Source organism: Trachinotus anak, unplaced genomic scaffold (genome assembly GCF_046630095.1).
Source record: "Trachinotus anak isolate AG129_WGS33_773 ecotype Australia unplaced genomic scaffold, CSIRO_AGI_Tana_v1 ptg000004l, whole genome shotgun sequence".
Taxonomy (NCBI): Eukaryota; Metazoa; Chordata; class Actinopteri; order Carangiformes; family Carangidae; genus Trachinotus; species Trachinotus anak.
Genome location: NW_027273855.1, coordinates 8,717,009 through 8,739,074, shown reverse-complemented (window position 1 = coordinate 8,739,074; position 22,066 = coordinate 8,717,009). Strand labels below are relative to the sequence as shown.

At 39.7% G+C, this 22,066-nt stretch overlaps 1 long non-coding RNA gene and 1 pseudogene across 1 annotated transcript in view; one reads left to right on the top strand and one right to left on the bottom strand.

Moving 5' to 3' along the window:
* LOC139620284 (uncharacterized) overlaps nt 1-22,066 on the bottom strand; it is a 266,597-nt gene that overhangs the window by 143,622 nt on the left and 100,909 nt on the right. The window lies entirely within an intron of this gene.
* On the top strand, nt 1,178-14,588 carry LOC139620263 (uncharacterized; annotated as a pseudogene).

Here is a 22,066-nt window from a genome sequence, read left to right as displayed (position 1 = left end):
TCCAATTTTATAGGAGATGCCTTTGATGGTTGCACTTTTAGCAAGATGAACATCATTTATCTTGGGGTTTTTCTGCCTAAGGCTGCTCACAACTTCCTTGTTCATTACATCCACAGGAAGCACAGAAACATTATGAACTTCCAAATCAGTTTTAAGATGTAATGCACTGATATGATAAGCAATCATTTGCTGATGTTTAGTTGCTAATGTTAGTGGAATATTTTTGAAACAATTAATCTGACGCACAACTTTCTTAAAAAAGCTATGCTTCCCCTCGAACCTCATAGTCCACTGCCCTACCAAAGGCCCAAAATATTCGATCAATTGAGGATAATGTTCGAGGAAGTGATGCTTAGGTAAGAGTCGTGCAGGAAAAAGTTCCAAGAATCTATGTCTGTGTTCTATGATTTTGCAGTCTAGGTAGGCAATGGTTTCTTGATTATGAATAGGGGCAACAGCAAGCTCAACTATTTCTTTTAAGTCAAGCAACACAAGCCAAGCAGGCTCTCCCTCTGGAATCAAGTCTCCTATTATAAATGGAAGCAATCTCAATAAACCCCAATTTTCATGGGCGTTACCTCCAATGGTCCTTCTAGAGGCATAAGTGCGTGGTATGATATGAGGTTTATTTGTTCTATCTCCCCACTTATATGGAAAGTTCAGGATTAATTTGTTAAGTGTGTCAAGAGACAGATATTTTTTGGAAATTATTTCACTGATGCAGAGGGCAATTTCAACGGGGACAATACCCTCAAATAAGTCGTGGACTATGTCAGGAGGGTAGCCTCGGGTAACATGAAAGTTCGATAAATTTTTGGTCAAAAAACACTCTCTCTTCACTCCACAACAGATTGTTGAATTCTCCCTCGCAAACTTAACATGCGTTTCGTGTAGCTCTTTTGTTCGAATGTTAAAATGTCCTGACTGAACTGCCTTATCTTGAATGTCTATTCTCTCACCTGTACAGAACCTGCAGAAGTACACACCAGAGAAGCTTTCAATGAAGCCTGCAATCCCATGGGCTCCTAAATTATCCGCAATGACTGACTGGACTGTGCCTTTCACAAACTTTCCAAGACCTGCAATAAAAACGCCATGTTTCTCTAAAATGATCAAGTCATGTAAAAGGGGCTCTAAAATTTTCTCATACCCATACACTTTAACATCAGTACTAACGGATTGCAGATCTCAAAGTCATCCACATATAATGACAGTGATAATTTCAAATCATCCCCAGTGAAAAAAATGTTTTCTTTAAAGTAAATTCCATCCCTTATTGATTTATAATGCCCTACACCCAAGGTACATTTTTGTGTCTCATGTGTATGGATCACACTATCTAAAATGTCGTGATTACTTAACAGATGCTGAAGAGAAAGCAAAATAGGAATATACTGGAATGTTGTATTTGTCTTAGGGTCAAGGATGTACTCAACCGGGTTTACCACTTTGAAATTTTTTTTATAATACTGTTTCCTTTTGTAGGCTGAAGCTAGTGGGCCATCTTTTGCAAAGGCTTTAGCCAAAGGACAGGACTTGCACACGGCTTCAGCAAGCTCCTTGACAACTGACTCGTTAACTTGAACAGAACATCTTTTAAGGATGTTAGACAGACTATTAAATGTGACAGGAACAGATACAGAGCTTAACAGATAGTGTAATTCCTGAAGTAATTCAGAAATAGCTGTAGCTGGTACAAATAAAACATACTCTAACTTGAATAAAATTGAGGCGATATTCTGCTCAATAACTTTAGAAATCTCTTCAATACTGGACGCATCTACATCCGTTTCAGATTCTACATCCGTGTCTGCTGCACAATCAATAACTGAAGTGTCTGATTCCCGTAACCTAGCAACAACAGTAACCACCTCAGCTTTAAAATCATTTAAAGTATGGGGATTATGTTTCCTGTTTTTATGGGTTTGAAATGTGTTGTAAATGCTAGTTTTAAAAGCACAACATCTGAACATGCATGTTACAGTTTCATGTCTTCGTAAATGTTCATTTACATGACTGAAGTAATCTCGTTCATTTGCAAATTTAGGACATGTACACAACTGACAAGTAAATATAGATAACTCAGATGGTTCTGAAGACTTCTGAGTTTTGTGAGCACGGTATAAATGACTCAAAAGACTGTTCCATAGTCTAAATGTGCATGGACAATCAGTATATGGGCAGAAATGCCTGAACCTGAACCATGTTTTAGCTTGCAATGTTTAAGCAATTCATACCTGCTTGATACTTTTTTTCCACAAACCTTACATTCCCACACAACCATTCACATGTTCTACCTGGAAAAGAAAGGGAAAACAGATGAAAATGTAATAGGCTATAAGCAAAAAAAAAAAAAAAAAAAAAAAAAAGCTAATTAATGTTCAACAGTTAACAATACTATCACATGTACTCACCAAATTTGAGAGGTTGCCCATACAAAATGTGAGTTGATCTTTGTCAATTAGGTGATACGACGTGCCCTGCCTAACAAGAAAAATATCACATTGTTAGTACCCAGTTGGATGAGAAATAGCTCCAAAATGTCTTGTGAGTGTGCGAGCACATGCAGGAATGATGATAGTGGTATTAAGTTAAAGAAGTTTGAACACACTGAAAAAGAAGTGTTTATTTTTTTGCAAACAGATGCCCGGAGAGAACTTTAACTGGTTCTTGTTAACTGGACAACACAACGGGGCCACAGTATGTAGCCTTATCCAGTCAAAATTCAACACTAATTGATAAGCCAAAGGAAATAAACAAATTATGTATGCAGTACATTTATATTCTTCTTAAAGTATTAACAAACACCATCCATCTGAATTTAAATGGCTAAGTTAATCAAACACTTCATTAACAAGCCAAATCACAACTCAAGTCAGCACAAGTTCACCTCTTTTTTTTTTTAAGTGAACATTCCCACATGAGCAGCATTTTGGCGACAGTGACAAAGAGAAATGCAGTTAAAGACCGGGGAAACAAAAATCTGAAAAACTGTTCTTAACATATTAAATAGGCTTTAAATATATCCTTCAAAACATGCAAAAAGTCTTTTTGCCATTCATAATATCATTGTGGAGCTAGGCTTCACAAACTGTGTGAAACATCTCTGTCTCGGATTTAATGGGCGGGTCTAAAACCAGGGCTGCAACATGCAGCGGGGCCCTGCTGCTGTAGGGTATAAACCATAGACATATACGTAGACGCCGCATGGAGCGGGTTGGGCTGCTGCTGCGATACATCAGCGTGGCCGCCTTATTGGATGTGGCATGGCTGCGTTGTAAACTAATACAAAGGGCTTAATTTCATCAAGTGCCTTTCTGCAAAGAAATTTACGTTATATCTCGTTTATTCATTCACACATGCACTACTAGCTATACTTGACAAACAAATCAATGTATTTAGTCAGATGACTAAAATAAGAACTTTATATAAAGAACGCTATATAGGCTTTTGGAATAGGAATCGAGTGTGGCTTAAAAATAAAGAAACATCTTCTCACTTTATTTTTGGTCTCTTTTCCAGGCCTTTAACACATTTTAGCCATTTTCAGGCTTTTTTTTTTATTTAAACATCTGCTTAAAAAGCAATTGATTTTTGTAGGCTGATTCTTGCATATTCCCTTCTTTGTTGGTGACCACTGGGTGACATTTAAGGCCACTTGAACATAACATAAACAGTTACCATTTGTATGACAGCAGAATTTTGTGTACAACTTTTTTTTATTGACATACATACAATTTTTATTAACATTATGAATACGAATGGTTAGAATCATGGATACATCTTTTTGACAGCCATCTTAATCCATACTCAGTTACCTTATATACGTTTCCAAATAGGTAGGGCTGGGTCCGTTAGCGTTAGCTGCTAGCGTTAGCTTCAGCTGCTAGCATTAGCTTCCATTATTATCGTATGTTACGGAGGAGGTGCGGGAGGGGTTCCAGCGCCTCTAACTGACACGCCCCCAGCGTTTCAGAGCAGAGAGAAGTGCTCGTTTTTACATGACTTTGAGACCTAATTTCATTTGGCGATTTTTTTTTTACTTTAAAATTTGGCAGGGTGATTAACAACACACTGTTCTGTGGTCTGCCAAACTCAGAACACTTATTTTAAGTTTACCCGGACTTTAAACATTAAATCAATAAGTTTCAGTATTTGTTAGAACACTTCAGCCTGGTTGTAATTCAACTTGTCTGCTGCCTGAGCGAGCCTGAGATTTAGCGCCCAATTCGAGTAGCAGCTACACACGTAAACCTGTGCTCTGTTAGCCTAATCGCCAGCCCTTAGCATAAAGCTGTCGTGTCCCGGCGGCAGTAGCACGACACTAACACAATATATTTCTAACAATTAAACTTACCGTGTTAAGGACACCCTTCTCCCCTCCGTTGTTCATACTCCGCACTCCGCATGGCAGTGCCAAGTGTGTTGTGTGAGGGCAGTGCAGGGGCAGTGTGGGCGAACCCATAGATTTCCAAGGTGACAAATTGCTGGAACACGCCCACTGTACTCTTATGTGATCTAGTCAGATAAAGTTTACTGATTTGTTTGCATTCCGTTTGTAGAGAGCATAATTACATGATGTTTACTTGTTCTTATTAAATAAACTTTCAGTTTTATACATTTCAGTTACCGTTTACTTGAAAATAGTGCTTCATGTTTATTAGGGCCAAGAATCATTTTTTTGAGTGTAAGGGGTCCTTGTTAGGTTTAAGTAAGACTCTGACTGGGGGAAAATGTGTTGAGTTGGGTAAGTATTCAATTTTCCTTGGCCTCATTGAAAACCTTATGTAGTTTATCAACTAATATGGATGAAAAGATTTTATAGAAATTTATACTGAACCATGTCATTGCCAGGGGCTTTACCACTTGCCAGTTTGTTGATGGCAGCCAAAATCTTTGCTTGAGAAATTGGTCTTTCGAGGTTTTCTCTATCTTCAGTGGATAAAGTAGGCAAATTTATTTTACTAAAAAACACCTCTAAATCATCTGGTGATGGGTTAACTTCTGAAGAGTATAGTGTTTTATAGTATTATATATTGATGTCTTTAGGGCATTGTAGTATTTCCCCATTTTCTGATTTAATTGCAGGAATAAGATGAGAAGCCCCTGCCTTTTGAAGCCTATGGGCTAACAGTGTTCCGGCTTTGTAAGTATTTTGATTTTAGGCGATACAGATCAAATTCTGTCTTTTTATCTAATGAGTTTTTGATTTCCTATTTGGTTCTCAGTTTGTCTGTATACAGCTGATCATTCTTTGGGTTTGCTCCATGAGCTATTTCCAATACAGATAGTTTTTTGGTGTAGTCATTTAATTTTTTGGCTCTCAGTTTTTTCTTATTAGTTTTAAACCAATCCGCTACCTTCTGCATGTAGCTTTATATTCCTTCCAGACGGCTGCAAAAGACTTAACTCATTCACTATTTGTTTCAAAAAGGTTTTGTTTCATTATTAATCATTTCAACCAGTTTTTCATTTAAAAGTAAAGAATTATTTAATTTCCACATAAAAGGTTTGATATGATGAATGGATGGAGAGAAGGCCAATGTTATGGGGCAGTGATCACAGTATGTCATGTTATGAATTTCAGAGCTCCAGACATTCAGAAGCACTTCTTGAGTAACCCAAAAGACATCTGTTCTTGAATATGATTTATGAAAATTGGAGTTAAAAGCATAATTTCTAGACTCTGGATTTAATAATCTCCGCATATCAGACAGTCCAGCATTTTTGCATAGATTAGTAAAAGCATCTGAGATAGTTCGGTCAGATGGAAGGGGCTTACTACTTCTATCTAGTTTGCGATTGGGGATGGCATTAAGGTCACCTGCCATTATGATAGGTTTACATGCATATTGTGAGATAATAGTATTAAAACCATTGAAAAATGGGACTGAATTTGTATTTGGACCATATATATTAACAATAACTACAGGCTCATTATAAAGTAAGCCATCAATAATAATGTATCTCAATAATGGAACCATGGGGTATGAAAGGTGTCTTTTTGTGTATCAATACTGCTACTTCTCTACTTTTACTGTTAAATCCTGAGTGAAAGAACTGTCTTACCCATTTTTGTTTTAATTGACTTGCTTCAAACTGTGTAAGGTGAGTTTCTTGCAGAAGAGCTATTTCTGATTTAAGTTTTGCCAAATGACATAAGATTCTAGTGTGCTTGATTGGACTATTCAAACTGCCTACATTCCAACTTTAGACTGTTACACTACTTAAGATCTGTCTGTCTGTCCTGACATTGATAGTTCAAAATAAACATTATAAGAATGGCCCATATAGTTGTCTTAACAGCAAAACCTAGTTCCTCATTACAACTCAACCTACAACTGTGCATTATGAAATTTAGACCCTCTAAACTGAAAAGGCAAATATAAAAAAAATGAAAAAGAAATAGCAAACGGCTATAACATAACGAACCAACCAGTTCTGCGAGAAAACAGGAAAAAATGTCCAGTAGCGATCCACGAATGCCACAAGTTGACCTATAAGTGCATCTCCAGTATTGGTAAAAAGTAGATAAGATTGACATAAAAAAAACCCTTATGACTGCTACACCAAACTACTGTTCATATGATATCCATTGTTGCTATTTGAAATGAAAAGGTAATAACTTTATTTTACCTAATTTCTTCATAAGAAGAGGTTTAGTGACAAAACCATTAAAAAAAAAGAAAAGAAAAAAAACACCCTTTAAGAGTCATAGCCAGCATTATGTCAAATAAGGAATTATCCATTAATCTGATCCTGTTCTTTTTTTAGCTTAGTTACCGACCACAGCCATTGGATCAATTTAGAAGTGGATGGTATGCATCAGATGTGAGAGTTCCAGAGTAGGGGGACCTCTCCGAAGCCAGCATTTGGTAACCGCTTTCTTGCATGCCACCAAAAAGATTTTAAAGAGGTAGATGTCTCCTTAAAATAAGCTTTAAGGAACAACACAGGGGATCAAAGAAAAAAAAGACACATTAATGTTAAGGCCCAGGATCCTAGAGACTAGACAACCCACGCTATTACAAAAAGACTGAATTTGTGGGCACAGCCAAAATATGTGGGCGTGGTCCACTTGTGTACACCCGCATTCCCTTCAGCAAGGATGCTGGGTCCCTGTTAGCTTGGATCTCATCTTTGGTGTAATAAAGTATCTAATCAAGCTCTTCCAGCCAAAGTCCCTCCAAGTCAGTGAGTTAGTGGTGGAACATTGACTTTTCAAGGCCTGTATTCACATCTGCTCAGGTATTTCCAGACCCAAATCTTTTTTCCCAATGTTGTTGAACATAATCTGCTGAGTTTTTATTCATTAAGGGAATGGCCTTGTATAGTTTACTGCTAACCCCTTTAGTACTTACACCCTTCTATAATCTATAAAATCTATAAAAATGTGGATCTTTCTAGAGGAGATTTCACGGCTAGGGCCTCTGATCTCCTTCTCAAAAAAAATGCCAGACCTGTAAGTACCTATAGAAATCTTGTCAATTAAGGTCATATAATTGGCATAGGTTATGGAAACTGTCAATTCTGCAGACAACAGTGATGCCCTGTTGGGCCTATTGTCTGTATCTGTGATCATAAGTAGCTGGTGTGAAGTGCAGGTTGTAAGCTGGCCATCCCAATATCTTTACTTCTCTGTGAAGCTGAAATTGTTTTATAGCTTCCATCCATAGTTTGATTGAAGAGCTGACACACTGATTCTGTAATTGAAGTATTTCTTTTGCTGTGTCGGGGCAGCCCAAAATTGACTGTATTGGTGTATCCACCAAGGAGAACTCTTTGTTTTTCCATTTAGTTTAATAAATTGGATTGCACCAGAGTACTAATGGTCTTAACTGGGCAGATAGATAATAATCCCTCAGACATAGTAGTGCCCTCCTCCCCCGGCAGCAGCAAGGTTGAAAATTTTTATTCTTCTTTTATTCTATTCTTTTCTTATTCCACAGATACCTGGAAATAACTTTGTCCCATTTCCTGAACTGTGTTGAGGGGACCTCTACTGGTAATGCTGTGAATAAGTACAATAATTTGGGAAGGATCATCATCTTGATTGATCTTACTCTGCCACCGAGATCGAGGGGAAGCATGGCCCACCTGTCGAGTTCGGTATAAATGTTTTTTTTGATCCGGTTATAGTTTATGGTATACAAAGAGGAAATATCTTTTGATAAGTAAACCCCAATATATTAGATGTATGGTAGGTGCCAATTAAACTTATATTTATCTGTCAGTTCTTGGTTTGGGGTGTAGTTGAATATCAGGGCCTGTGTTTTAAGGATATTAAGAGTGTATCCGGAGTAACTCATGTACTTCTTCAGAATATCCATCAACACAGGCACCCCTGAGCCTGGGTTTTGAAGAGTCACTAATAAATCATCTGCGTATAGGCAAACTTTATGTTCCTCCTCCCCATAGTTATAGCCTCCAGACCAGATTACTGAGATACTTTGAGCTAAAGGCTCGATGAAGGTCGCTAGCTTCTTCTTTCCTGTTAGCTTGGTTTTGTTTTTGTTGCTGTTGTTTGCATCCTTGTTTGCTGGACATGTTCTTGATTAGCATTATATTGGCTTGGTTATAAAAATATTTTGGGTGTCTTCAAGCCAATTAAAGCGGGTTTAAACTGAAATTAAAAGATCAAAGCTGGAGAGCATGTTTGGGACACGTCTCACTCCACCGACGCCATCTATGGAATCCCACAAGGAGGAGTTCAAAAAAGTTTATTGCAGAAAGTTTGCTTGAGTGAAAATGTTACTGATGTGAGTCCACAGTGCACATTGATGCGGTAATGGGTAATGTTGATGGAGTCTGGTGGTCCGGCTAGATGTCCAGGTGGTAAATCCAGAGGGCGAGACAAGAATTGGGAGACAAGACAAAACAAAAGCGATGAAGTCCTGGTAAGTGGATATTTAAGAGTGGAGATGATGTGTTGAAACAGAGCATGCAGACAGACCAGGAAATTTACAAGGTGAATGGAGATGAACTTGAGGCAGACACAGACTTAAGTTAAAACAGGTAACAAGCACAATCAGGAAACAGATCACTAGTAAACATTTTCAGGGGGCAGAACTGAGGTACTACCAACATTGCTGAAGCAATCTAGCGAGGAATCTGGGGTTATATACAGGGATGGTTGATTGGAGATGACTGGCAGATGAGTAGTAATGGCAGGTGTATGGCATGAGGCAATCAGGGAGGAGTCTGCTGGTTGCCTGGAAACTGGGTCTGCCACAACATGCTCTGTCACACGTACACACACAAGACAGACAAGGAAGGGGAAAAAAAAAGGAGGGAAAGAAACTGGAGGCATGGTCTCAACCATGGCATTTTCTTGGCTGCATGCTTCAGGTTGTCGTCATGCTAAAAGGTGAAACCTTTTTTTGCTAGGATGAAGCCCACTATGTTTCCAAGGACATTCAAAGCTTTAAAAATGGTGTTATACATCTGCACAAATCTATGCCTCAACAGTTTGATCACAGATATCTACAGAGAGTTCTTTGGACTCCAAAGCTGGTTTCTGGTCTGACAAGTACTGTAATTGTAGGAACATAGGTGTGACCCTTTCTAAAACACATTAAATGAACTTTTCACATGTTGACTCCAATCAAGCTCTACAGATATCTTAAGAATAATCAAAGTAAACCGGATGCACAAACTAAATGTGAAGCTAAATATGCCAGATTTCTGTTCTGCAATCATACTTGAGCACACATACCCACACAAGTGCATGATGGCATTTGCAGAAGCAATCAGGCAGACATGTGGGACAGTAGGTGCAACCATGCTGCACTGATGAATCTGCAAACACATAAATGCACACGTATGGACACAGTTAAGCCTCTGCGCTCACACACACACACACACACACACACACACACACACACACACACACACACACACACACATAATGGACACAAATACACACATAAACACAAATCCCTTGTACAACAATTGTGGAATATTAATCCTGGCTCACGGGCCAACTCTTCCTCAGATGAGTGGTGAGTGGGGCCGATGAGACGAGAAACAACACTGACCATAACCTACATGTCAGGAGGTTTCCTGCTGAATCACCAGGGTATTTTACATTAAAATTGCTAGTCTAATTTTACAGTCTTCCACTGTAGTATTAGAGTTTAGTAACAGTCTGCTAGCCCTGTGATGCTGTGTAGGCCAGTTTGTAAAATTAATCAAATGAAGGCTGTGTATCGAAACAGAGCAAATTGGTATGACAAACTGACATGACAGCCATCGAGATCAGTTTATGATCCTGAAAAAGTCGTTTAAATAACCAGATTCCTGAAGGAGACTGAAAGCACAGACACGCTGCAGCATAATCTCATCACACAAATATTCAATGTGACACAACATTTACACAGCCTGTTTGATTCACCAAAACATCTTTCATATGAGATGTCAGTGTCACTCCTACAGAAGCTCTACCACTGTCAGACATCTTTCATTTACTTTACTCGGGCATATATGGGTATAGGTTATGGTATTAGGCGTGTGATGCATATGTGTTTGATGTAAAAGGGTTCATGTGCATTCGAGATGACACATGACATTAGCATGCAAGAGAAAAAGCCAATTTGTGTGTTTGACTGACGTACTGCACGTTTAACTGAAACAAAAGAGATTGAGGAATGTGCAGTCTGAGCTTTGCAGCCTTATGAAGCAGTTTTACAGATGTTAGCTGGCACAAAAAGTGGGCTACATTGTGCATTAGTAATTAGAGCAGTAAGGTTTTACTCTCTGTAAATCTTCTCAGCTCAGTGAAGAGGGGGGAAGACAAAGGAGGATAAAAGCAGACCTGAAAGAAATAAATAAAGAACTGTCATTGTGAGAATGTTGCAGTTATGTGTATTCAGTCTGATCATTCCTGAGTGTGTTTCTGTTTGTGTTTGTGTTTGTTTGGGCTATTCCTGTCTGTCTTTGTTACAGACAGAGGAAGATTTTGCGCTTAATTCATTACAATGGTCAATTTATGAAATTGTACTTCTCCTCCTGAGAGATTTTCGGTCACTTTACCATCTCAGCAGAGAATCTGTGCCTGAATCAACTTGACTTCAGTTTGAGTGATAAAAGCATTAGGCCTCTGGAAAATGCTTTAAGTATAGATGAAGCCATCAGGCAACATTTTCCAACACACTAACAGCACTGCTGCTGTGTATCCAGGAAAAGGCCCAAGGTTTAAATTTGGTACAGGTTTTTATATTTTAAAACAGATGAAACACACACTGTAAATGTGAAATATACTTTTGTCAGTTCTGGTTCATCTTAACTGCCACAAACGCACTCCACCTGGCTGGTTGTTGTCTGTATTAGATACTTTCCCACTGTCCAAACGACAGCTGCTCATGACGGCTTTACTGACTACCAGGTGAGGACCAACAGTTCTCTCTGACACACGTGCAAACACACACACACACATTCTCTATGCATGAGGCCCCTCTGACCAATCATGATAATGAGGCCAAACAGACTCCCAAAAACTACTCAAGCAGTAACTGACCTGCCTGAACAAGCAGTCAGAACTAATATTGCACATATGAGGGTTTTAATCAGATTGAATTTGCACATAATCTCCTCATCCCTCAAAGTTGAACTGAAATTTCTTTTTGCCACTCTGTAAAGTGGAATGCTGTGAGCCTCTACAGTGTGTTACTTACCGTAGTACATTGTACAACACTTACCTTCTGCACCCACTTTTTTGTTTGTTGCATTATTAGGGGTCCATGCCAACCCACCGTTGGCATGGTGGGGGACGCGTATGCAAGGCAACGTGTCTCCCAGTACCAGCGGTGCTGGGAACCCTATAATAATTGTTCAGATTTTTCTTCTTCTTCTCTATTATTATTAGGGGTCCAAGCCCGTGGTGGGCTGGGGGACACGTATGCAAGGCAACATGTCTCCCTGTACCAGCAGTGCTGGGAACCTATTGTAGTTGTTCAGATTTTTCTTCTTCTTCTTTTTCTCTATTATTATTTTTGTTTTCCACCACTACAAGTGGTTTCACAGCCTAAACCGTTCAAGGTAGGGCTGGCACGTAACCCAGATACAAAAAATGACACACACCTGCCAGTGGGGGACGCTATAAGCAAGGTCAACATGTTTTGGCCCGTAACTCCCAAACTGTGTGTCACACATTCAAATACCTTATATTGTTGTATTCCGTGAATTGAGCTGAATCTCATGAGCTACGCTCATTTCCACTAGACAAGTTTTTTCGCAAAATATTCAAAACTTACTTTTTTGAACTCCTCCTACAATTTTTGACCTATCTGCTTGAAACTTGGCACATATAATCTTCAGGCCTACCTGATCTAAAATTATCAAAAGACTTTTGCAATTTCAAGAATTGCACATTTTATTGACAACAAAATTTTATAGCTAGCTATCAAAAAACAAATTGTTACATATCTTGCCCAAACAAAGTCCTATTAGCACCAAATTTAAGAAATGTGATTGGCATGTGACTGTGAGGATATGGACCTAATTTGGCGAACCTTGGCCACTAGAGGGTGCTACAAATGTGATAAGTTTATATCTCATAAATGGCTGCACCGATTTCTACGAAATTTGGTGGGTAGGTTCCAAGACCTTTCCTTAGGCCATGCACCAAAGAGAGATATGATTGGTCAAAGTGGGCGGGGCTTATACAGGACAAAAATACAAACAATTTAATTCACCTGATATGTTAATCTGACTGCCATGAAATTCATATGGTTCCTGTAGACTCGTAGAGAAACCTTACAAAACAAAAATTACATCTGCCCCCAACAGATGTGGGACATGCTGCGGTAAGCGTATTGTGTCACTTCCGGTTGTTGGTGGTGTTGTGTTTGTTGCTAGTCTCCCTGAATTCAACTGATCCTTGTTGTATTTTTGTATACAACCGCTAATTATCTGTTGCACTGTCGAACTTCTGTTCGATCACTCTGAGCTCTCTCCTTCTCTTAGTGAGATTCTCATTAAAACACAGCTGTTTACACACTAGCTCTGTTTACCACTTTAGCTTAGCAGTTAGCGATAGCTTCTCTCTCTCCCTCTCACTCTCCTGCTCTCTCTTGCTCAGCCTGCTTCATGTTTAATTACTCCTCTGCCTCCTTCAGCGATAATGGTACATGTAATAAATGTAGTTTGTTCGCAGTTATGGAGGCGAGGCTCAATGATTTGGAATCCCGGCTCCGCACCATGGAAACAACATAGTTAGCTTCTCCAGTTAGCCAGCCCCCAGGAGCTGGTGTGGACCGACCCAGTGTAGCTCCTTCTGTAGCTCCTTCTCTCCCCCCAGCAGCTCCCGAGCAGCCGGGAGGTCAGGGCGGCTGGGTGACTGTTAGTAACAAGAAGAGGCTTAGTCCTAAACAAAAGCTCACGGCTCACCATCAACCTGTTCACATTTCTAACAGGTTCTCCCCACTCAGTGACACACGCGCTGGGAAACAAACTCTGGTCATTGGTGATTCTATTCTGAGAAACGTGAAGTTAGTGACACCAGCGGCCATAGTCAAATGCATTCCTAGGGCCAGAGTGGGCGACATTGAATCAAATCTGAAGCTGCTGGCGAAGGATAAACGTAAATACAGTACGATTGGAATGCACATCGGCACTAATGACACCCGATTACGCCAATCGGAGATCACTAAGATTAATGTGGAGTCGTGTGTACTTATGCTAAAACAATGTCGGACTCCGTAGTTTTCTCTGGGCCCCTACCCAATCTGACCAGCGATGACATGTACAGCCGCTTGTCATCGTTCAACTGCTGGTTATCGAGGTGGTGTTCCGCTAACGATATGGGCTTTGTTGATAACTGGCAGACTTTCTGGGGAAGACCTGCTCTGATTAGATGAGACAGCATACATCCCACGCTGGATGGAGCTGCTCTCTTATCTAGAAACTTCACTGAGTTTATTAGAAAGCCAAAGCCATGACAATCCAGAGTTGAGACCAGGAGGCAGAGTCGCAGTCTTACACTCTTCTCTGAGCCTCTCTTAGAGCAGTCGCCTGCTATTCACCCCCTAAAAACTGTGTCTGTCCCCCGACCACCTAAATTTAAATATAATAAATCAAAAGTGAACAGAGGAGGAGTTAGACATGAAAACCTAATAAAAATGAACACAACTGTTATTCTAGAACCAAATAATAATAATAAGGAAAATAATGATAAATCCTAAGCCTAAGGTTAATCATAATTCATTTGAAAGCCTTATTCTTAGTCTGTCACACCCAAACTGGAAAACACAAAAACCAGTCCTATGAGTTACTGTATATTGTCCACCTCTCTCTTACTCTGAGTTCTTATCTGAGTTCTCAGATTTTTTATCTGAGTTAGTTCTCAGCACAGATAAAGTCATCACCGACCATTTTCTGCTAACATTTGCGTTTTCAGTCATGGACAACACAGCATCTGGGAAAAAAGTCCATTACAGCAGGTGTCTCTCTGACAATACCATTAGCAAATTTAAAGAAAGAATCCCATCAGTACTTAGCCCACTGCCATGTATCAATGCAGTAGGGAACAGCTCTCTTAACTTCACATCCACACAGGTTGATGATCTTATTGACAGTACTGTAGCCTCACTGCGTGCAACTCTAGATACTGTGGCCCCTCTGAGGAAGAAGGTAGTGAGTCAGAGAAGGCTAGCTCCATGGTAAAACTCAGAAACACAAGCTTTAAAGCAAAATTCAAGGAAGCTAGAAAGAAGGTGGCGTTCTACTAACCTGGAAGAATCTCTAAAGGCTTGGAAAGACAGCCTATTGGCGTATAAAAAAAGTCTCCATAAAGCCAGAACATCCTATTATTCATCATTAATAGAAGAAAACAAGAATAATCCCAGGTTTCTGTTCAGCACTGTAGCCAGGCTGACAGACAGCCACAGCTCTGTTGATCCATCTATTCCTTTAGCCCTCAGTTGTAATGACTTTATGAGCTTCTTTACAAATAAAATTGTCTCTGTTAGAGAAAAAATTCACCATCTCCTCCCCACAGCTGGCTCAGATGTACTGTCCAGTTCAGCAGCCTCAGAGTCCACTGTAACTGGCTTATATTTTGACTGTTTTTCTCCTGTACACCTCTCTGAGCTCGCTTCAACAGTTTCTTCATCTAAACCATCAACTTGTCTTCTAGACCCCGTTCCAACAAGGCTGTTCGAAGAAGTTTTTCCTTTAATTGACACCTCTATATCAAGTCTGATTAACTTTAACAATTAGTTATGTACCGCAGGCCTTTAAAGTTGCAGTAATTAAACCTCTACTTAAAAAGCCTACTCTTGATCCAGATGTTTTCGCCAATTATAGACCTACATCCAACCTCCCCTTAATTTCCAAAATCCTTGAGAAGGTCATTGCAAACCAGTTATGTGTTATCTGCACAGAAATGGTTTGTTTGAAGATTTTCAGTCAGGTTTTAGAATCCATCACATCACAGAAACAGCTCTGGTTAAGGTTCCCAATGATCTCCTCATAGCCTCAGACAATAGACTTGTCTCTATACTTGTCATGCTAGATCTTAGTGCTGCATTTGACACCATCGATCATAAGATTCTGTTACAGAGACTAGAGCATATGGTCAGCATTAAAGGAACCACACTAAGCTTGTTTAAGTCATATCTGTCAGATAGACTCCAGTTTGTTCATGTTAATAATGATTCTTCTATCAACACTACAGTCAGTCATGGAGTTCCACAAAGTTTTGTGCTCGGACCAATACTTTTCACTCTATATATGCTTCCTCTAGGAAACATTATTAGGAGGCACCAGATAAATTTCCATTGTTACGCAGATGACACCCAGCTGTACTTATCCATGAAGCCAGGTGAGACTAACCAGGTAGCCAAGCTTCAGGTGTGTCTTAAGGACATAAAAACCTGGATGACCAGTAATCTTTTACTCTTAAATTCAGACAAAACTGAAGTTATTGTAATTGGCCCAAAACACCTCAGAGATACACTATGTGTTAATATACTGACTCTGGATGACATTACCTTGGCCTCCAGTGCTATAGTCAGAAACCTTGGTGTCATTTTTGACCAGGACTTGTCCTTTACTTCATATATAAAGCAAGTCTCTAAGACAGCCTTCTTCCACCTGCGCAATATTGCTAAAATCAGACCTATTCTGTGTCTAAAGGATGCTGAAAAGCTAGTTCATGCATTTCTTACCTCAAGACTGGACTACTGTAACTCTTTATTATCAGGATGTCCCAAAAATTCAGTAAAAAGCCTCCAATTGATCCAAAATGCGGCAGCATGAGTACTGACAGGAACTAGGAAACGAGATCACATCTCTCCTGTGTTAGCTTCCCTGCATTGGCTCCCTGTAAAATCCAGGATAGAATTTAAAATCCTCCTCCTCACCTACAAAGCCATTAATGGTCAGGCACCAGGATACCTTGGAGAGCTTATAGTTCCCTATTTTCCCAATAGGACACTTTGCTCTCTAAATGCAGGTCTACTTGTGGTTCCCAGAGTTTGTAAGAGTAGAATGGGGGGCAGAGCCTTCAGCTATCAGGCTCCTCTCCTGTGGAACCAGCTCCCAGTGTGGGTTCGGGAGGCAGACACCCTCTCTACCTTTAACATCAGGCTTAAGACTGTCCTGTCTGTAAAGCTTATAGTTAGGGCTGGCTCAGGTATATCCTGACCCATCCCTTAGTTATGCTGCTATAGAGCTAAACTGCTGGGGGATTCCCATGATTCACTGGGCGCTCTCTCTCTCTCTCTCTCTCTCTCTCGATTACTTTATGCCATTAACTTTGTATTTTTTCTCTCCCGTAGTTTGTGCTTCTCTCTCTCCCTCTCTCTGTCCCCATTCTGCAGGTATCTCTGCCTCTGGAGCAGCAGGATCCAGATCCACCACTACTCATCATTACTATTAACCACTGTTATTTGTCATCATTATTGATAACACCATTACCTACACAGCTGTTCCTGGTCTTTCTCTCTCTCTTTTCTCCTCTCTCCTCCCCCCACCCCCCCCCTTTTTTATCTCCTCCTAAACCCAACCGGTCAAGGCAGACGGCCGCCCACCCTGAGCCCAGTTCCGTTGGAGGTTTCTTCCTGTTAAAAGGGAGTTTTTCCTCCCCCCTGTCACCAAGCACTTGCTCTTTGTGGGAACTGTTGGGTTTTTCTCTGTAACAAAGTAAGGTCTTGACCTTGCCCTGTAAAGTGCCTTGAGATAATGTATATTATGATTTGGCGCTATACAAATAAAATTGAATTGAATTGAATTGAAATTGAACATCTGGGTGCCATCAGGGGGCGCCATAATCAAATAAACACATTTTGCCTTATAACCCCCACATTTTTGGTGGTACATTAAAAAAACTTATATCGTTGTATTCCCTGAATGGGGCTTGATCTTATGACATAGGCAATGCCCACTTCCTCCATTTCTTTTTTTTTTGCCGAGATACATATGCAAAACTTTTTTGAACTCCTCCTACAGTTTAAGCCTGATCTGCCTGATCTCCAGATGTACCTGATTAAAGTTATCAAAATAATTTTTGCATATAAAAAGGTCCCAAGTTATGAGCATAACAACCTAAAAAACACATACTGTTGCAAATCTTTGTCAAAGAAAATGCTATCAATATGAAACTTTGTATCCTTCTTTGGAAGGTCATTCACAGTCTCTTTTCCAAATTTGACACAAATCGGACAATAGGGGACAAAAATTTGCATGTCGTAACTGTTGCTCGGATTTGTACGAAATTTGGTATGCATGATGTTGGGTGATTCCTGGGTGCAGGTATAAGGTTTGGTGATGATTGATCTAAGTGGGCGGGACTTATTCCAACAAATCCAATTCATACCACAATTGGCCTTTACCAGTTACAATACACTTCCCATTACAGTGAAAAGTGCAACTTGATGCTGGTGTGCCTCCCGACACTTGCCTCTTGCACATTGTGCTGTGGGGCCAACTTTGTCGGAGCCTGCAGAGTGCGGGGGGATGACCTACATGGGGGGCTTGGATCCCATTCATAACTGCTTGCATTTCCAGTTAAGTTTTTTGTCATTTTAGGCTTGTCACAGCCACGACTGCTTTGCCTGTGCTTTTTGGCTGCTATCTGTGTTTTGTGGTACCTATACTCCTTCTAGACTCAGTTTATAGGTGGATGGGGTAAGGTTCTGAAAATGCTAAGTTTGCTCATGTTTTTTTTTACTGTATCACCAGACCTCAGCCCCCTCACCTTGTTGTTCCCCTTTTTTTCCAGTGTTCTCATCAGGTAGATAGAGTGATCTACTGCTGATGGCCTGTTTCCCTTCACTGTGTGATGAAATTGTGTGCATTTTTTTGTTTGGTTTTTTTTTTCGTGGTTATGCTGTGTGTAGTTCATGGTTCATGTGTGTGTCTGGTGTTCAGGTATCACAGTAGCCCCAGGTAAACCCCCTACATGCCTGGCTCCTATAGATTGAGGTGTCACAATTTACTAATTTTATCTGTCAGAACATCCATGGCAGGCAGGCATTAGCATATTGCCTCTTTTCCGGGATTGGTTGTTTTATTAGGTCTGAATAAAGTTTAATTGTCTTAATTATGATCTTATATGTATATTGTCAAAATCCCTGTCTCTATTGTAACTGTTATTTGTGGGGAATCCAATCTTGAAAAGTGTTTAATTTACTTGGTTTTTATCCCAGGTGGTATAGTTCTGCCTTGGGGCCCACCAGCCTCAGTTACATGGTAAGAGAGGAAGAAGCTCTGTTCTTTGAAGGCACTGTCTGTGAATCCAAGCAGCAATGAGGAATTTGTTGGGGGAACTAATCCCAGTTATGATCACATAAATGAACAAGAACAGATCAAAAATAGCAAAAATATACAATATAAAGAGGAGGCTGGAGTGAGTTGCAGCAGCAAACAGCTTCACATGAGTAAATCAGTAGTGAAGGGTCATTTTATAAAGGGTGCAACCTGATGAATATGACTGGATGTTACTTGTCAGGTGACAGTGTGATAGATTTATGTAATTAAGACTGATCATTGATAAATTTATTAGGCAATAAAATTGTAATAAAGTATATGGGGAATTCATTCATAAATAGTTAATCACTATGAATGCTAAAAGAAACCAGAAGTGTGTGAAAAAGGTTAAAATATTTTAAAAAGGGTTTAATGGGCACACATTAAAACAAAACGTTTATTTTAAGTCAAGTGAGCAAACTTTATTCACAACACCAGTGAGTGTACTGTATACACAAAGTACTACATATGAGTGCACAGTGTATTACATGTGAGTGCACTGTATACACAGTGTCCTACATGTGAGTGGCGCAACACTACCCTGTCAAACTTCATTCACAGCACAAGTGAGTGTACTGTGTACACAGAGCACAATATATGAGAGTCTCCTTTGCACACAGTGTACTACATGTGCACTTGCACCATATGTAGTGCTTTACAATACCTGACACATTGACACATTCACTCACACATTCATACATCACACCGATACACTCAAACAGCTGGAGGGGCTAGGATGGAACCACCAACCTTCTGTGTACACAGAATTCCACATGTGAGTGTACCAAGATTTATAGTTATGGCTTTTTAGTTTTTATTTCATTTTTACTTTTTGTTTTCAATTTCAGTTTAGTTTTAATTATTTTTTAAAGCTGGTTTACTAGTTTAGCTTTTTGGAAATGCTTAGTTTAAGTTTAGTTTTTATATGTTTCAGTTTGGTTTTTAGTTTAGTTATTTTGTAATATGGGGGATTTGTAAGGGGCAAGATTCAAAAAGGTCAGAGACAGTACTGTGTAATAAAAACTCAACAAAACATCATATATTGGTATTTTTGTGTCATACCCTGAAAAATTAGACTGGACACAACAACAATACATAAAATGTAGATATAGGCACAAACATGTAAACAGTGTTCTGAGGTGAGATGCAGGTCAAGTCAATCAGAGGAAAAAACATGAAAACTCTTAAAAAAACAACAAACTCTTCGAAGTCCGACTCATTTCCATGAACCAACTTAAAATGAACTCATCAACCAACTGGACGGCCCAGCACTAGCTATAGGAGGTGCAGCTCTGCGACTTATCACTGCTGTTAATTAGCAATAAAATACTAAACTAAACTAAAAACATTTTCTCTGTAATTTTAGTTTATTTTAGTTATTTTAGTTTCAGTTAAAGCACATTTGTATTTTATTTAAGCTAACAAAAATGTTTTTTCACATCTAGTTTTTGTTATTTCGTGTCAATGATAATATGTGACCTTGGAGTGTACTGACTGAAATACCGAATAGTGAAATGCTTATTTTCTGTGCTGGATGGTCAACCACAGCAGGAACTCAGGTATCAGCAGAAGCTTGATTTAGGAGGTATGGAAAAAAATCATTTTAGTGTCATTTTTTTTCTCTACATCAGACACGCATTGGTTGGCCTTACTGCAGGCTGCAGAGTTGGCTGAAAGCATGAGCAGCCCAGTAACACCCAGGGGTCATCTTTACAGGCAATCAAACCTATCATTACGTAAGTTTCGATTGCTGCAGATGAGCATTGATATATTCATAGCTTCAGCTGAATTCTTTGCAATTTTTAACTGCAGACTAGACCATGCAACTATGTTCACTGTCAAAGCTAGATTTAAGAGCCAGGAACAAGATTGAGGGTATTTGCTGTTGGAGGCTGGCTGGATGAAAGATTAAAGCTGCATCAAATGTATTGTTTAGCATGAACAAAACACATTTTTCCATGTGTTTTTAGGCAGTGGGCAATGTCCAGAGCTGATATGATTTAGATGAACAGATATAGAGTCAGAGGAGGGAAGATAAGAAAGATGGATATCGAGAGAGATAAGGCGAGCAAGGCATCACTCTGTAACAACATGTTAAGCTAACACAGACAGCCCAGTTTTGTTTTCCCACAGGATATACAGTGATTTCCAGTGAAAGACACACACACGCACACACACACACACACACACACACACACAAATATAGTCAAAAACACAGAGATTCCATCTGTGCTGGTGATTTAATCAGCTTATCACTCCCTGCACCAAGGCCATTCATAATGAGTGTATCAAGCTTTGACATACATTAGTGGCACTTCTGGGATCAATAAATGTACAGTTTGTAACACCCCAGTCACTCACGCACACACACACTACTCATATCACACAACAGCACACTGGAGCTGAAGCTGGAACACATTCGGATTTAAGCTGAAAAACAGAGAGAGAGAGAGAGAGAAAAAAACACACACTGCCACACAGGTTTTTATGCGAAAAAGATTGAAAACATCCTCTGTAAACACCATAAAAATCATTAAACATGCACACACTCAGAACAAAGACTTTCTGCTTGGAAAAACAACACGAACAAGGCTGAGACATGCAACAGAGCATGCACAGGCAAATACAAACTGTGTGTGCCTGTGTGTTTGTATTCTGACAGCATGCCAAGCCCAGCTGATCTCTCAGTAAATATGGACATATGGTCAGCCTGTGTAGGGAGAGATGGAGACTGACGGAGCATACGAGGATGACATGGAGATGGTTCTTGGCATGTTTGTCTCATCTGTCCATGGGGAGACCACAGCAGGCAGAGACATCTTATCCTCCCAGGACATGTGTTACTTCAAAGCTGAAGTGTTTAGCCTTTTGGACTCTTCACTTCACTACAGGGAGCAGGTCAGAGGTATCCACTCTTGGTTAAGAAATGGTGAGACTATTAGATGAGATGATGAGAACAAGAATTGTTGTTGCCAGACAGACTTGTTTGTTATGCAAGTTAAACAGAGCTGGTTGAGGAACTGATGTGAAATGTGGGTATTATGTGATGAGAGTGTCAAAACAAGAACAGAACTGTGACAAATTAGGATAGGAACATAGGTCCGAACACTATTCACCCTGGTTACCAAACAGTTAAGAAAGGATCTGCAAGTTTGGAAGTTTCTATGATATAGTCTGATTGTTGGCCTGTGAATATTCTCATTTGTCCAGGTCATAGTATCTCAAAGGAATTTTAATTTGAAAGCAACTGGACTTGGTTATTTGTTTAGGAAAACGTTTCACCTCTCATCCAAGAGGTTTCAGTTCATGCTTGCATCTG